Below are 18668 nucleotides of genomic sequence, written 5' to 3'. Positions count from 1 at the left end.
AAAAAAGTCAACAACGTTTTTTCAAAAATCCGCCATTTTTCTTTTCGTATTTGAAAGCGATATAAAAAATTCAGTCCATTCAGACAAAACTTTTACTAAAATAAAACATTTCAGCGAAAACCGCATATTTCTATCTTGAGCCGTTTAGAAGTTATAAGCAGTTAAAATGGGGGAAAATATAAATGGACACCCGGTACAATACCATACTTAAAAGTGTAAACAAGTCTCCACAAGATGGAGACCTTACGAAAATGGTACGGCCATATACAGCAAATGCCAGATGACAAGATCCATAAACAGATTTTGGCGTGGACACCACAAGGGAGAAGGGAAAGAGGAAGGTCGAGAAGAAGCTGGAGGGAGAGAATTGAAAAAGAACTAGAGGAAAGTCCAGGTCTGTGATTAAACAGAGAAGAATGGCGGTTAGGAGTCGGAAGGCGTAGGAGGGCTCTGTAGTAGTAGTTTATTATTCTGTAGCAGTAGTTGAAAAATTACCCACACTTTTCAAAAAATTTGTTTCGAGTCTCCAGAGAGTACCAAAGAGTGTAACGGAAAGGGATAGGTACCTACTGGGAAACTGAAGCTATGTTTTTGTGGCATCTTAATAAGTTTATTCCAAAGTAAACTTAATATAACGAGCAAAATGAACTAAAGCACAGGATATCAAAAGGTAACTGAAAGGTCGACAGTTTAAAAAAATTATTAAAGTCAAAGTACCTATCGAGAAAGACGAAAACCAGAATATACAAAACCGTAATAAGAGCAACAGTCACCTACGGATGTGAGACATGGGTGCTAAACAAAACAAGAAGAACTGATAGAGAGGTGGGAACGAAAGGTACGAAGAGCTATTTTCGGGGGAAAATACAGAAGACGGTTGGCAAAGAAGAACCAATCAAGAATTAAAGATGCCTTACAACGAACCAAGTATAACAAGACACACAAAGAATCAGGTGGGCAGGTCATGTCGAGAGAATGGATAGAGCAAGATTGCCAAAGAAGGTACTGCTAAGTAGACCAGTTGGGACAAGAAGACGAGGTAGCCCAAGAAAAAGATGACGAGAAAAGTTTCAGGACGATATAGGATCGATGGAAATTACAGACTGGAAAGAGAAGGCGAAAAATAGGATACAGTGGAGAACCATAGTGCAGCAATTTTTACATAGAAATTAAATATAAGACATTAGTATATACCTACTATCATGTGTATTATGTAAAATTGTAAAACCCTAGGCCTACAAGGCCTGTAGTGCACATTAAATAAATAAATGAAACTCAATATAACTTAAAAAATTTACAAGTAATATTCAATGCATTACGATTTCAAAAAAGTTTAGGAGCGGGGGGGGGTGGTCGGGTGCCTTAGTTCAGAGATTAGGTTGGCGCCTTTTTAATGAGCCAGTCCGGCCCTGCAGTTACAGAAGGTGAAATTAGAAGAATGGAACCAGAAAATTTAGCAGCAGTCGAAGAAAAATTAGATAAAGTAATGTTCAAAAAGAATGAAGCTACAATTAAGAAAGATGGTAGTCATGAAGCTGGTAGAAGTTATGTCCAACATAAGTCATGCTTTAGATGTGGTAGAATACATATGATTCATCAAAATGTCCAGCCAAAGCATGGCAATGTTTCAGTGGTAAGAAAGTGGCTCATACAAGTACCGTCTGTGGTTCGAAAGTTAGTTTATTAGAAGAAGGTGATATACAAGGTGAAGTGAAGGAGGAAGAATAATTATTTCTGGGATCTTTGTCTTCATTGGAACTAGAAAATTCAGCTCCAGAGAAAATAGTATTAAAAGAGGAACTCAATTTTATTTGACATTGATACTGGTGCCTGTTGCACAGTAATTCATATACAGGATTTCAAAAAGTTTTTGTCAGCTTTAAATATTTATTCTGTTAATAAATGAAGTAGTACTAAAAAATAATAAAAAATAAAGTAGTACTAAATACAAAACATGATTATTACCATCAAATTCAGGGAAACTTGTATTTAACGCAAAGGAATGTGTCACTTAGTGATTTGGACACGCTTGGAATCAGCCTTCTATGATATCCCTATTGAAAAAGGCTGGGAAGAAAATATAAATTGATTAAAAGATTTTTACTTAATTAAATATATGTATACCATTTTTATTTGTGAATAAAACACTTCAAAACAATATTTTTCTGTTTATTTTGTATATCTATACATATTGCAAATAGCAAAAAGAGAACATTATTGTCTTTATTTACCAGATTACATGCATAGAAAGAGTTTTAATTTTAAAATGTTACATAAAGCTAGTTAACTAGATCATTGAATTAGTTCATTCACTTTTTTTCAACAATATTTTTATTTCAGTAATAACTATATTGTAACATTAATAAATTGTGTTACAAAATTAATTACAATATATTCAAACACTTACAAATTATATATAATTAATTGCTAATGCAGTGCACAGATTCTAAAGGAGCCGTTGGGGGATAGAGTATATGCACATTATTATAGTCGCTGTATGAGAAAGTATTCGAAATAATATTTTATTTCATTATTTCAAATACTTTTCTCTCTCAACACCGACTATAATACTGCGCATAGACACCATCCCCCACCAGCACCTTTAGAATCTGTGCACTGTACCTAATTTTACAACGTAAAAGTATAACAAAGTACAAAACCAACTATGGTATTGTGACATAACAAAAGTGAATCAGTAAATTACTTGATTGAAATTAAGGAACAATACACCAAATGTTGTAGACAGGTGAGCCGCAATACAACATAACTATTTGTTGTGTAAAATATTGAGAATTTTCATTTATAATATAACTATAATGTTTACGCAGAAAAAATTGAAGAAGTTCAAAATAAATTCCTTGGGTTTTTGGGATTTAAAATTAGAGTTATTAATGGGAGTAACAGGTTTTGCAGTTATGAAGAAATTAGAACATAATATATAAATATCAATACCCTGGAAGAACGTCGTTATCACCATTATTTGAAAATTCTGTGTACTTTATTAAATAGTACAGCAAATAGTAATTATTTATTGTCTAAGCTTGATTTTAAAGTCCCTTCATACAGTACTCGAAATGCAGTTGAAAACACTTTTCATGTACCATTTCATCGATGTAATTATGGTCTCAATGAACCTATAACTAGAATGTTACGTCTAGCAAATCAAAATCTCGTCTCAATTACGTCTCTTAATTGTTTTGTTTTGTCCACCATTACCAGTCTGTTTCTAATTTGTTCTATATGTAATTTATTTCTTTTAACTATTATATTTTATGTGTTACATATATGATTTTTTGCATATTTATTAGTATCCCAAAATTTGTAAAAAATTGTAACTGTATTGGGCTTGTCCTGTGGTAATAAAAAAAAACAAAATATTTTTTAGTTTTTTAAATTTGATATTTTTTTATCTCATTTATGTTTCACAGTAAAATGTTACTCGAAACTAATTAGCTAGCTCATTGAATTAATTCATTCACTCATTAATTTGACAATATTTATTTCAAGAATATTAAAATAAGATAACATCAACTAAGTTAAACATTGTCTTATAAAAATAATTACAATATGAGGATTTTCGTGCAATAAGGGCGAACTCCAATGGCGAGTGCGCCCTTGTTGCACACAGAGTCTCATATATTGAAACACTCATATATACTGCTAATATCTGTATGTATTTACTAGGATATTCTCTAAATTTATATTTTGATTTTATTTATTTACGGGGTACCACTCAATTATATAATATATTGGGTGGTACCCCGTAAATAAATAAATAAAATAAAAATATAAATAAATTTAGAGAACCTCCTAGTAATATACATAACATATTACAAATATATCAAGTGATACATTAAATATAAAAATGGAGTAAATACGACAAAAGTCAACCAAGCAGTCCTATAGAATAAAACAAATATTAAAATAAGATAAAATACATAACAAACAGAAATCACCTAAGTTATAAAAGTTTTTTTATATGTTGTCTACAAACATCATCAGAAGTGCACAGTAACAAATCAAAGTATTTCCATTTAGAATCATTCCATTCAATAGAGAATGCCTACCAAAATAGCAGCTATGAAATTTAATTACAAAATTTTGAGATAATCTAATGACTCTAGAGGGAACATTAAAATCAATTAGATACAACAGCAGATCATTGCAATTTATTCTGGAATTCAGTAGTTTATGTAGAAACAAAATATCAGCGTAAATCTGTCTGGAAGATAACTTAGGTAGGTTTAATGTGTTTCCAATTACGGAGTAATTACTTAAAGGTTTAACAGTAAGGTAAAGGTACTTAATAATCGCTTAACGGTTTGTGCAGTTCAAAACTTCAATACCTAATGAAGTTATTTTGAACTTTTTCAAGCTTGACAATTTGGACTTCATAAGTGGGTGACCAAACTGAGCAATACTCAAAAACAGATCTAACTAGGGAAATGTAAATCAGTCTAATGGAATTAATGTTGTGCAAACATCTAGAAGTTCTGATAATGAAGCCTAACATTTGAAATGCCTGGTTATTCACATCATCACAATGTGCATAAAAATTTAGTGTAGAATCTAATTGAACACATAGATCTCTCGCAGTTGATACAGCTTTCAGTGGTTCTTTATAAAGTGAAAGTTTAAAAAAGTACAAAACCAACTAAGTATGACAATATCTTATGCAATTTTCAAATGAAGTGAATTATTCAACTAAGGAACACTAAATCAAATGTTAGAGCCATGCACAGGGAGGCTCAATACAACATAACTGTTTTCCATGTAAAATAGTGAGGATTTTAGTTTTTTAAATTTACAAGCAAGGTAATTTACATATTTTTGATTTATATTAATTTGGCTATATGAAACTCTTAAAACGATATTTGTGAGACTACCCTTTCCGTGATTATGTGCAACGTAGAATTGATTACTAGAAAATATCAGTTATCTTCTTTCTTATATAAATCTTGGACTTCCCGAATTAGAGGATATTGAAAATTTGTTAATGCTGCACAGCTTGGAATACAAATGAAGAATGTGGTACTAGACTAGCAGGTACAAGACTTAAAATTTTATAGCTTTTAATGCACCTTATAGTACTTTCTACATGTATTCTTGCTTTAGCAATTGTTCTGGTTTGAATTACCTGTTGTGGTGTAAATTGAGCAGTTGTTAAAAAAGGTGGTATATTTAAACATACACCTGGAGGAAGCAAATCAGAAATTAAAAATCATTTATCAGCAATTATTAAGTCACCTGGTACCATCTGCTCTAACACACCACAATGCTTTAATTTTTTTTTACCAGGTACTGAACCTGGATATAATTTGCTAGCATAAGTAACTACTCCATTCGGAGCCACTCCAGTTAGACATTTTTAAGTATTTTTGTGTACATATGAGCTATATGTTGCTTTCTGTGTTTCCATATTTTTCGGCTGGTTACAGTAGATTTCTGTTAAGTCTAAAATTGTTCTGCAATTTGTAGAATTGTTAAAACATGTAGCCATACATAATTTATTTTTATTCCTGCTGGGAATTTCTTTAATAATATTTTTAAATATTTTGTTTTGCTTGAAATGAATTCTCTAATGCCTAAATCTTTATTCACAAGATTTAACTTTAATTTCATCAATTTAAGTAGTAATTGATCAATTTTAGGTACATTTACAACAGCCCAATATTGATAATCATTTAATTGAAATGAGTCCATTAACTCATATAAACACATAAATACATCTCTACATGGTAAACCAGTATAGAGCAAAATTTTTTCATCGCTACCTTCAATATACCTAAGTGAAAAAGACGCAGACAACCTCTTTGCACTATCCAGTGCTTCCTGATGTTCTTTTTTTTTAAAGTAATTTTCTGCTTCCTACATTGCAACCGAAGGAAATGGAGAAGCTTCATTGGCAGCGCTGCGTTTATTTTCTTTTTTCCTTCTTACTGCACATGCAGGTGGAGAGGTACTGGGTTCTGAACATCCTATACATTGAAATACATAGGGTTTTAAAACTGTTGACTTGTGGTATGTTAAGTTAAATGTTATGTTTATATGGTATTAGCTCCAGTTAGTAATGACAATTATATATTTTCCCTAAAAATACTTGACATTTCAATTTCCACTAGAAAATCGTTATCAAAAAAAAATTAAAAGAAATTTGTTGAAAAGGTGTGTACAAGCGTTAATTGTTGTTATTGAGAAACCTCAATAACAACTAATACTGTGGCTAATCCCATATAAACATAACATTTGCAAGATGTAAAACATATCGTGGGCGTACTGGGAAAATCCACTAACTATATTTTTCAATTTTGACATTTTACTACCATTAAATCCACAAACATCAATATGTTAACAGGAAAAACCCTATCAGGAATATCTCCAAATTCGTCATCCACCGTGCTTAAATCGGCACATTCAATGACAAAGAAAATCAACTAACTCCACCTTTTTTCAAGTTTTCATGAACAAAATAATGTTTTTCCAAATATTTTTATGTACATGTATGTGCACCACACCTGTGGTTAACATCCTTCAAAATCATATCCAGGTACCAAAAGTTGAATTCGCGGTGTGCAAGTACTTGGAAAGGGAAACGAGAAACGACCGTGCGCGAGTCGCGGAGAAATATTGCAACTATCTTAAATAATTCATATTGTCAATTGAAATTGTCAAATTGACGTATATTTCATACCTTCTGTCATTGACGCAGAAAAATTATATATTGCTCCACAATATTGATATGATATGCAATTATTATATAAAGGTAAATTTAATTAATTGTATTTTGCTTGCAGTACTGCATTTTAATAACTGATTTTATTTACTACATACAATTGTTTACGTTTGCTAAACATAACCTGCACCTTATTTTTTCTTCTTATTATTTTTTTGGACTATGGTCTTGACAATTATCCAGCAACCAGGACTAATATAATTGGCCAATATAATTAAAAGTGCGAATAAAAGTACAGAGCGTAGAAATAGAGGTCGCTTTGCCGAACTTGCACGGTCCCAATAGCCAGTATACCCAATTTTTAAGAGGTAATCCATAAGGTATTCTTCTTCTTAAAGTTCCCTCTCCTATCGGAGGTTGGATATCATAATGGCTATGGTCACTTTGTTGGCTGCTGCTCTGAACAGTTGTAATGAACTACAGTTAAACCATTCTCTAAGGTTCCTCAGCCAGGAGATGCGTCTTCTTCCTTGGATCCTTCCTTGCATAATAATTCTCAGCAACTCATATTTTTCTCCTCTGGTAATGTGACCCAAATATTCCAGTTTTCTAGTTTTTATACTCTTCATAATTTCTAACTCCTTATTTAAACGTCGTAGCACTTCAACATTGGTAATCCTTTGAACCCACTTAATTTTCAATATTCTTCTGTAACACCACATTTCGAACGCTTCTATTCTTCTTATGTGTTGTCTCTTCAATGTCCTAGTTTCCATTCCGTATAACAATATAGAAAATATGTAGCATCGTAGAGCCCTCAATCTGAGAGGCAACTGAAGGTCTTTGTTTGTAAGCAGTGTCTTCATTTTTATAAATGCTTGCCTTGCAGTTTCAATTCGGACTTTAATTTCTTGGCTTTGGTCATTTTTGTCATCAACCCAGGTTCCCAAATATTTGTATGTCTTCACTTTTTCTATTTGGGTTTGCTCTATCATTAACCTTTCATTTCCATGTTCTGTTTTTGAGACAATCATAAATTTCGTTTTTTTCTTGTTTATTTTTAGTCCGTAATGAATGCAATAATCGTTAATTCTATTTAGCAATTCTGACAATGCAGCAAAAGGAGGCAGCGCACTAATAATAAAAAATAACATTGAACATTATGAGGAGCTAAAATATGAAACAGAACACATACAAGCAACTACGGTATGTGTCAAACTCAAAACTAATTGCGAAGTTAATGTAAGCTCAATTTATAGCCCCCCTAGGCATTCCATTAAAAAAGAACAGTATGTAGAATATTTGAAAAGTTTGCAAAAAAGATATATCATTGGAGGTGACTTTAATGCAAAGCACACAATGGGGATCAAGATTAACAACAACTAAAGGAAAAGAGTTACTGGCAGCCATAAAAGAACAGAAATGTGAAGTAATATCAACAGGTAGACCGACTTATTGGCCAACAGATACAAACAAAATACCGGACTTAATTGATTTATTTATTATAAAAAATATTTCATATAACTATGTAGATATTAATGAAGGTTGGGATATGAATTCAGATCATTCACCCATAATACTCACTGTGAGTGACACGATTATCAGAAAGGATTGTAACCAATACTAACAAATAAACTAACAGACTGGGTAAGTTTTAGATCAATCCTTGAAGATAGAATTGAATTAGCAGTACCATTAAAAAAACCTGAACAACTAGATGAGGAAGTTGAGTTGCTTGTACAAAATATACAAAAATCAGCATGGGAAAGTACTACTATAAGATCAAACGTCAAAGGAAACAACTATCCGAAACAAATTAAAAAGTTAATTAAAGAGAAAAGAAAACTTAGACAGAAGTGGCAAGAAACCAGAGCACCCCAAGATAAAACAAATTTAAACAATGCTAGTCAAAAACTTAAAAGAGAGATTCAAAATTTAAAAAATGAGTCAATCAGTTATTACCTGAGAGTGTTAACGGATGATAGTAGCACGGAGTACTCTCTATGGAAAGCAACAAAAAGGCTAAAAAGACCAGTAACCCATTCTCCACCCATTAAACTAGAAGACGGTAGCTGGTAATGAGCAAAAGGCAGAGAGATTTGCCACATATTTATAAAATACATTAAAACCGCATGATGACCAAAATAATGATCAAATATCGATATAGGCTAATCCGACAGAGGAGAGAATCAGACCAACATCCCCGAAGGAAGTAGCTGGTAAAATAAAAGACAATATAAATCCTAAGAAGGCACTTTTTTTCTCAAAATTTTACTTTTGTGAGTTAGTGGATTTTCCCAGTACGCCCACAATATTCAGTTGTGAGATAAAAATAAATGAAACTAGTAGAGGTAAGAAATTTAGCGATAAAAACCTCTAAATTTACATTTTATTTATCGTTTTCCATCTTTAGACGTATCAGAGAAGTATGTTGACTAAAATTGTGACTGCCACAGTGAGAGTGACAAGGAGAAGCTGCAGAGTAACAAGGAGATATAGAATAAATAACATAGAGATAAAGAGAAGAATGGGAGTGAACTCAGACATAATAGACTACATTGAACAAAAGAGATTAACCTGGTACGGACATGTCAGAAGAGCAGACCAAAATCGTGGGATAAACCGAATAACATAGTGAAGAGAATCAGACCCCGAAGATCCTTCAGAGATTAAGTGGACGAAGCAATGGAGAGAAGAAATCTACAGGAAGGGAACTGGTAAGACAGAAAGAGCTGGAGAGAACAGTTGAGTGAAGGAATACAGTGGAGACTGTGGAAATCCTTAGTATATATATAGTGACAGTTGTCAAACTGGTCCGATGTGTCTAAAGGTGGGAAATAATGAATATAATGTAAATTTATAAGTCTTTAATACAAGTAAAACTACTTACTTTGCTGTTTTTCCTTTATATGTAAGGGTTGATCCATGAGAGGTACTGAGTTCCACAAGAGTTGACCCACAAGAGGTACTGGGTCCTGGTAAAGGCTACTGGAAACTGCTGACTGTCCACGTTTTGAATTTGATTTCTGCAAAATTTAAATACATTGAAATAGATAGGGTTTTAAAACTGTTGACTTGTGGCATGTTTTTAAATGTTATGTTTATATGGGATTAGCCCCAGTTGGTAATGACAATTACATATTTTTCCTAAAAATACTTAACATTTTAATTTCCACTCTGAAAATTGTTATCAAAAGAAGATTCAAAGAAATTTGTTGAAAAGGTGTGTACAACCATCAGTTGTTATTGAGAAACCTCGATAACAACTGTGGCTAATCCCATATAAACATAACATTTAATTGTAAGATGTAAAACATATTCAGTTGTCAGATAAAAAGAAATGAAACTAGTAGAGGTGAGAAATTTAGTGATAAAAACCTATAAATTTACATTTTATTTATCGTTTCCCATCTTTAAACGTATCCGAGAAGTATGTCACCTAAAATTGTCACTATCACAGTGACAGTGACAAGGAGATGCTGCACAGTAATAAGGAGAGATAGAATAAATAACATAGAGATGCCTAAAGAGAATGAGAGTGAAGTCGGACATAATAGACTACATCGAACCGAAGAGATTAACCTGGTATGGACATGTCAGAAGAGCAGACCAAAATCGTTGGATAAACCGAATAACAGAGTGGAGACCGATAGGAAAAAGGAAGAGAGTCAGACCCTGAAGATCCTTCAGAGATGAAGTGAACAAAGCAATGGAGAGAAGAAATCTATAGGAAGGGGACTGGTAAGAGAGAAAGAGATGGAGAGAACAGTTGAGTGAAGAAATACAGTGAAAACTGTGGACATCCTTAGTATATATACTGTGACAGTTGCCAAACTTGTCCGATGCGTATAAAGGTGGGAAATAATAAAGATAATGTAAATTTATAAGTTTTTAACACAAGTAAAACTACTTACTTTGCTTTCTTTCCTTTATTGATAAGGGTTGATTCTTCACAAGAAGTACTGGGTCCTGGTAAAAGCTTCTGGAAAGTACTAACTGTGTCCCATTTTGAACTTGATTTCTACCAAATTTAAATACATTGAAATAGATCTCTCAACACATGTAAAACTACTTACTTTGCTCTTTTTCGTTTAGATGTTATGTTGTACCTCAAGAAACTGTTTGGATTTGTTATGCTCAAAAATTTCTCGGTCAGAATTGACATTGGCAAGAGCAAACCAAAGAATGGACAGATTCTTTCTGTGAATTAAATAATAATGGGATAAAATCAATTCTTTTTTTTTTCACTATATTTTCTTACCTTAGTAATAAAATCCACCTTTTCTTTTCAGCCGGATCCTTTGGAAACACAAAGTATCTACATCTACCATTTTCACTATATTGTTTACAGTCCGGGGTAAAGCACATTACCATTTTTATTTTACAAAATACTTGGTCACAAGTTTCTAGCCGATGCTTGGGAATATCGCTAAAAAACTATATTTCACAGAAATATAAGACCCAATTATGATAGATAATTTTAGAAAACACTATATTTAAACATAAAAAGTAGCAGAGGAAGCAAAATTTAAACTTTATACGAATTAAAAGGTCTTTAGCTTGAGTAACTTTGTTGAAAGAGATTATTAGAGATCATAACAACACTGAAGATAGCTGCAGTTGGCGTTGCGTCACACTCCGGCGGTCTTTCGGATTAAAACACGACATACGTAATTTTTTGCACAGATAGCTGCGATCCCAATAATTTTGGATCACTCGTTATTATGTTCCTTCATGCATGGGTATTCTTTCATTTTTCCGACTGTATATATTGTAAGTATGTATATTTATACATATTTATGTATATTTCGGCATGAGTTCTAAAGTAGTAATAAAATTAATACTATGGAATTAACAGGATAGTGATAAATGCAGGAGGGGGTTCATTTTAATAAAAATAATATTAAAATGTAATTTCTCAAATAATTTCAGTACCATATATCTACTATTTTTAGCTTAGTTATAATACGTGTTTCCGTGGTGTAGTGGTTATCACATCCGCCTAACACGCGGAAGGTCCCCGGTTCGATCCCGGGCGGAAACATCTTTTTTTGTTTTGAAGGATGAATAAAATAATTATTCTATGCAACAAAATACATATTTAGGGAGCCACTATAGTATGCTGTCTGCCCCGAGGATGCGGTCTACCTGAGCATATTTCTAATAATGTGCAGTCTACCGATCGCAATCGCAATCTGAAAATTCCTGAAGGATTTGCGCAATACATATTGGTAGTAATACTCGGGGAAATTAGAAAAAACAAGGAAAAAAAACAAAAAAAAAGTTATTTACCTACCAGCAATTTTATTGCTGGAATCGAATCTTATGATTTTATATATTAATAATGTAGGTATGCAAAGTCTGCAGATATATAGTGTATGTACTATTTTTTTTATAAACAAATTAGTGCTCCGAAATCGTGTTTTTTTCAATTATTGCTTTGTAACTCCGATGATTTTAACTTTACACACCAAAAATACCCAGATAAAAATTCTTCAAATCCAAAGTCTCCGAATGTCACAGTGGCCCATCCGCCCATTCGTTCCCAAACAGTATCCAGAGCAGTTGAGACGATAGGCTGCCATCATGGCTTCGTGCTCTACAATGAGATGTAGTGGAGGTAAATCCAGCAGAACTTCAAGAGCTGCTGTGGGAGTGGTCCCCATGGCTCCTGAGATGCCAAAGCATGCCAGCCACTGTAGGTGAGCGAACTGGACCTTGAATGAAGACAATCTAACCCGGGGCCAACACACGATGGCCGCATATGGTATATCCAATGTAGAATTTTCGACTGCAGACCCCATTTGGCTCAAAAAGCTCTTCTGCACGCCCAGTTAGCTGCAGAGGCCTTCTTGAACTTGGCGTCCAGATGTTCCTTCCATGTCAGTTTAGAATCCAGGATCACTTCTAGGTACTTTACTGACTTGGAAATCGATAGTGCTTTGCCATAGAGACTAAGCCCTGTAGTAGATCCGATGATCCTTCTTCGAGTAAACAGAACCACAGAAGTCTTCTCAGGATTAATCCCGAGTGACTGCCCTCGGCACCATTCTTCAACGAGCCCCAGAGCCACCTGAGAAAGCTCGTGTACTGTTCCCGGAAAGAGCCCCTCAATCAGTAAAACTACGTCATCGGCATAGGCTTGAACATATACCTTATTTGGACATTCGCTGACCACCAGGCACCGCAGCAGGGGGATAGAATTCCTCCCTGAGGGCAACCACGAGATGCCGACACCCGAACGCAACAACCGTTCCGGTACGCAGCTATCTGTCTCTGAGAAAACAGGGCCCGGGTCCACCTGACCAAGTTTTGGCCAACCTCATGTTTTTCAGCAGCATCACACATGTATAACGGTCAGAAAGTCGGTATAATTTTGCTCTATCCTGTATACTAAATCCGTTTCAGAAATTGTGTTTGTCGCGTGGAAATGTGTGATTATTTTTCATTTCTCATGAATCTGTGGTATTACGTAATTAATTCTTGATTCTCATGCGTATTCGTATCTCTGTTTTTATCTGAAGTTGAATTTTTGCCGTCAAAGAAATGAGACTCGTAAATATTTTTGCTAATGTGTTTTTGGCGACGAAAATTTGATGCTTTGGGCTGATTTGTTCACATAGTGCTCTGAGTATGTTTATATAATCCGAGTTCACACATGTAATATGGCGTACGTTGCAAAAAAAGCCTGGGAGAATGTGAGCCGAAACACAAATCATCAGAATTTCGTAGATTGAATCCTATTTGCGGAAGAATAAGTTATTGCCTTTGAAGGCGTGGTTGAAGTTTGCTTAAACCTTTTCTATTCGTTTTGAGATAAGAGTGGGAATTGGCGAATTTTTTTGATTGATAAAACCGGTAGTAGGATAGAAGAATGGGGAGATAAAGTGAGTTTTGGGTGTTAGAGGAGTTGGAAGTATAATGGAAGAGATCAGTTCGAAGTAGTCGAGAAGAGCGATCAGTACTAGAGAGCTAGAATAAGAAGTTTGTGCCTTTCCGTCAGCAGGCTCTTTGCCTTGCTGACGGAGAAAATTGTTGAAAATAGTTCAATAGAGAAAATTAGTTGTTTGTATTTAGTAGTTTCTTTAAGTTTTTGTTCCAGAGCCGAAGTAGGCTTAAGTGGCTGCTGTGGTCGTGGAGAGTGTAAATTCTCGACCGTATTTTATGTTCCTAGTGATGGATTAAACACATCCTTTAGTTTTCTTTTGTCGAAAAGTTCTTCGTTTATTTCAATTAAGTTTAATTAATAACAATAATAATAATATATTGTCCTTTTCATGATCATTTTTCAGTGCGTAACAAATGATAGGAAAAAGGGTAAGTCCGTTGGTAATACACATTTATGACATTTATTCTAACATGACATTTTAGTTAAATCTGACAGTTGTCACATTTTATTTTCAATTTGGAATAAAAACAAATCAAATGTGTTTCTTGCATTTATAAAATGGCATTTTCTTTGATTTGTATAGTCTTATAAATTATACAGATTATATTTGTAATATTATTATCTAATTAAAAAAAATATTTTTTTATTATGGCGCCATCTATCGACAACTAGAATAACTAGAATAAATGTTATAAAAATGTCACCGACGAAATGTAATCACCGACGTGCCTTTTTTTCTGTCACATACAATTTAATGCGTTAGAAAGAAATCGAAAAACTGTGACGCACTGAAAGATGATCATGAGAAATACTGTAGTATACCAGTGTTGCATACAATAAACGAACATCTCTAATATAATTAATACCTGTACTTTGTCTGTAAAATTGAGTGTCGTTATTTGCGTGACAAATGTGTTGTAACATCAGGACAATGTTTAACACCGTAACTGCCGTATATATGGACTATGGATAAAGAACACATCAAGGTACTTGCGCTATTTTTTTTATTGTTGAACTCTTACGTTTTCTCGCGAATTGATGAAACTTTATTTTTTTTTTGATAACAACCTTGCTGAATTTTTATTTGTTTCAATAAAGTAAGAATAATGTTTAATTACCAGATTTTCTTTACCAATCTCTATCCTTATAAAGTAATCACGCATGAAAATAGCCTGCGGTAAGTACAGATATTTCAAATAACCGGCATTCTTAGTTTAATATTTTTTTTTAAGTAAACATATAATATGATATTTTCTTTTTTTAATTGAGCAATTGAGTTTCAAGTTTATTTAACATCTATTAAGAATCCACACCCCTAGGTCTATGAAGACTTAGAGCTTCCGAGGTATATCAAAAGTTAAGTAGCACCAAGTATATTTTTATATTTTGTTAAATTTGTCATGTTACATATTTTTTGCCTTTGTTATACATAGGCGTGCTACATTTAAAATGTCGCTCACCGTGTTTGGGGCATAGTTAGTGTCACACATGGAATCAAAAGTAGCGCAGCTAAAGGCGTCCTCAATATCCATAAAGATATCCAAGCTGTATTGCTTCCAATCTAGCACCCGCTCCACCCTGTAGACAAGGCGATGCAGGCCGTCTCACAAGACTTCCCAGCCTGGTAGGCGTATTGACGTGCATGCAAAGAGTTGCCCCTAAGTGTTCTATCACGTATGAACCGGTCCACTAGTCTCTTTAGAGCCTTTAGAAGAAAAGATGAAATACTGATTCGCCGGAACGATTTAGCAAGGTAAAATCAGCTTTACCCGGTTTAGGAATAAATACGACCCTAGTCCCCCTCCAGGGTAAAGGAATATAAATATCCTGACCAGTGTGGGAGCAATAAGGTCCAAACCCTGATGAAGTAGAGCCGGTATAATTCCGTCCTCACCTGGTGATTTGAAGGGAGCGAAACCCCTAGCAGCTCAGCACACCTTCGTATACGATACTGATTCCTTCGCCATCCGAAAGTCGTCCATTCGTGGAAGCCTAACCGTGGTGAGGACAGTATCATCGTCCAAAAACTTCGGAAAGTGAGCATCCAAGAGAGTCCTGAGGGTCTCCTCGTCAGTTGAAGATAGGCTTCCACTAGGCATACAGACCTGACCTACCCTCGGAGTTGGATACAGTAGGCTCTTCAAGAGCTCCTCTTTGACCTCTTGATCAGAGACTTGTATTCCCCCTGAGCCTTCTTAAAGGAGTCCCAGTGAGCAGGCTTCCAGTCCTCTTGGCCCTACTGAAGAGGGCCCGAGTCAGTTTACGTTGTCTCTGTACCTGAGGTGTCCACCAGGGAATAGCGGAACCCGCCGTCCTCTGTATAAGAGGGCAGCTAGCTCTATATGCCGAGGTATCCTGATAAGTGATCCAGAGAGATCTCTATCTCCTCAGCTCCGCCTCGACAGGAGGAGAGTAGACCCACGAGATTATGGCTTAGCTCCTCTTGGATTATGAAGAATTCCCAGTCTGTAGCTCTTGGATTCCTATATATGAAATATTCTGGAGCTTAAGAGCCTCCAGCTTAATGAGAATGTGTCTGTGATCTGAAAGTGAGACTTCCTCGGATACGACCCACTCCGAGACCAGTCCCACTACCGCTCTAGAGCATAAAGTGAAGTCGATAACCTGACTTCTTCTAGACGTCATAAACGTAGGGACCGAGCCCCGATTTAGAATTTCTAAGTCGGTTCCCGAGAGATACTGCAACAGAGCCGCACCCCTGGGATTGATATCTGTACTCCCCCACACTATGTGGTGGAATCGCACACCACTAGGAGCGGAACTCGCAGGTCCTCGCAGTATCTGAATAACCCCGCCATTTCCGTTGTTGGAGGGGGTTCTGGTGAATCATAAGGAAAATAGGCAGAACAGACCACCATCTCCTTCCACGTCTCACCGACTTGAAACTGTACCTTTACCGCCACAAGGTCTCACTTGGATCTACAGACCGAGCGCGTCTCGTAAATTCCACGGCTTCGCGCAATCGTACTTGAGACACGTCAGGTGTTTAAAAATTTGAATAGCTGACATTATCATTATATGTGATGTGAATTTTAAAAACTTTAAGTATGGTTTTTGACCGTTGTGAGAAATTATTTATTTAGTTTTTTAAACTCTTGTTTTATTTTTAAAGTGTTCTTTTTGTTGTAAGTAGAAAATGAAACGTTGTCGTTGTACTAAGTGTAACATAAACTTTTAGAAAACTAACTTGACGGCACAACATGTAAAAAGAAAACATTCAAGTAATATATTTTATACAGAGTGTTTGGTAAAGAATGGGCCATAACTTAACCGTAGATTTCTGAGCTTAAAATATGTGGATTTAAGCTAACTTACCTTAGTACAAAAGTTGATAATAACCGAAATACAGGGTGTCAAAATCAGTGGCGTAACTAGTCTGACCTGCGCCCCAATGCAAGTATTCCTCGTGCGCCCCTATTTCCAGATTTATTCTCCACCCCCCCCCCCCCAACCTCCAACGAAACTAGCAACGACATTTCTCCAGAGTAATTTTAAACAGTAAAGTTCTAACAGTAAAGTAATTTTAAAGTTCTAACAGTAATTTTAAAGTTAATTACTAAAAAGTTATTATTCAAAAAATTAATTGAAAGTAAAATTAAGGGGCTATCTTAGTGTAAAAGTACGAAATTCACATACTTTTTTTTAATTTCTAAAATAAAAAGAACTGTACCAATTGTTTTGACAATTTGCATGAGCATTGCACCGTGAAAATAAAAACAGCTCCACTGCTGCAGTGATTGGGACTAATAGAGACCCTGAATTGAAGGGCTTAAGTATTTTACCCTACTATCTTCGTTTTCCAGGTGATTCTTTAAAATAGGATCGTATCTAGAAAGGAGATCAATAATATTCACAAAATTTCCTGACTAACTTTGAACATTTTTTATGCTTTCAGACCGATGCCCTCTGAAAGCTAGATTACAGGTTGATATTGTTATGATAACATCAAAAATCCTCTTTATTACTTTAACCAGTTTTTCTTCTTTGTCATAAAAAAGCATTTTGATATCTCTGTTATTTTTTCTCATTCCATAAGCGATACATGCATTAATATGGCACTTAATCAATTCGTGGTCTTTAATTTTTGTGGACAGATTTCTCCAATTATTGATTTTCCCCGTAGTCCATGCATTGTTAAAGTTTTTATCAAGTCTGTTAGCATAAATGGTTCACAATACACTCCATTTAAAGACGGAGAGTAGCAAAGCCAAAAAAGCTCAATTTTTTGACCAGTTTTTGTTTCGAAAAAATAATAGTCTTTTGAAAAAGATCTATTTGTTTAAATGTCTTTAGGGAATGCCCTTGAGGTCTACATGGTTCGGAGTTCAAAATACGAGATTTCAGTTCATCTCTACTCATATCTTCTGAGAAAAAAACTATGTCTGTCTTCTCTACATTGCAGATTATACCTATGTCATCAGTATTTTCTTGTACTGTACTACTTGCCAGTTGCCAGTTGCTGATGTAGAAGGAGCTATATATGTAATATTTAAATCAGCAGACTTACTCACGTTTTGGTGGACTTCTGAATTTTGGTTATCGGCAAGAAAATGCAATGCGACGATCTCTTCTATCGTGGATATTTTGTCCCCACGCTCACATTCACTCTCACCAACACCATCGTCACCTGATTGACTTTTAGAAGTATCAGCAAAATCCTGTTTTTTTTTTAAACATGTCAATCTTTGGTAGTTTTTTCACTTTTCATCTTCTTGTTTTTTCCTTTTTCGGAACTCAGCACCACTTCGGAACTCAGTTTTGTATTTTTATGTAACAAATAAAGCTACTGAAGCGTACGATCCTACAACAAGATCTGACACATGACAGGGACACGTTGTCCTAGTTACTAAAATAATACTAAAATATTTTACCTGAATATCTTTGTAGCTAACAACGATAAATAAACAAAAGCAGTTGTGATGAGAAAGCCATAAACACAGATGTGCATCGTCGCGCCGAGGAGATAAGATAACGATAATAGTAAACAAAAGAGTCACCAACATTCTGTTGTGACTGAACGGAAGTGAGTGAACGGAATAAAATACCACGAATATTTTTTTTTATATTTTTTATTTTCGGGAAGCT

At 34.7% G+C, this 18668-nt stretch overlaps 1 long non-coding RNA gene and 1 other non-coding gene across 2 annotated transcripts; one reads left to right on the top strand and one right to left on the bottom strand.

The window, feature by feature from the left end:
• Window positions 1–2153: 2153 nt before the first annotated feature.
• Window positions 2154–11277, bottom strand: LOC126883035 (uncharacterized). Its single transcript, XR_007697465.1, has 5 exons — window positions 10935–11277; window positions 10750–10873; window positions 10588–10694; window positions 9564–9699; window positions 2154–5978 (listed from the first exon to the last, which is right to left on the bottom strand). It is a non-coding gene; the product is annotated as an uncharacterized LOC126883035 (long non-coding RNA).
• A 367-nt stretch (window positions 11278–11644) lies between these two features.
• Trnav-aac (transfer RNA valine (anticodon AAC)) lies at window positions 11645–11717 on the top strand. Its single transcript has one exon. It is a non-coding gene; the product is annotated as a tRNA-Val (tRNA).
• The last annotated feature ends 6951 nt before the right edge of the window (window positions 11718–18668 follow it).

The sequence above is a fragment of the Diabrotica virgifera genome, chromosome 4 (assembly GCF_917563875.1).
Source record: "Diabrotica virgifera virgifera chromosome 4, PGI_DIABVI_V3a".
Taxonomy (NCBI): Eukaryota; Metazoa; Arthropoda; class Insecta; order Coleoptera; family Chrysomelidae; genus Diabrotica; species Diabrotica virgifera.
The sequence above is the reverse complement of the archived record's forward strand: the minus strand, read 5'-3'. Positions and strand labels throughout refer to the sequence as shown.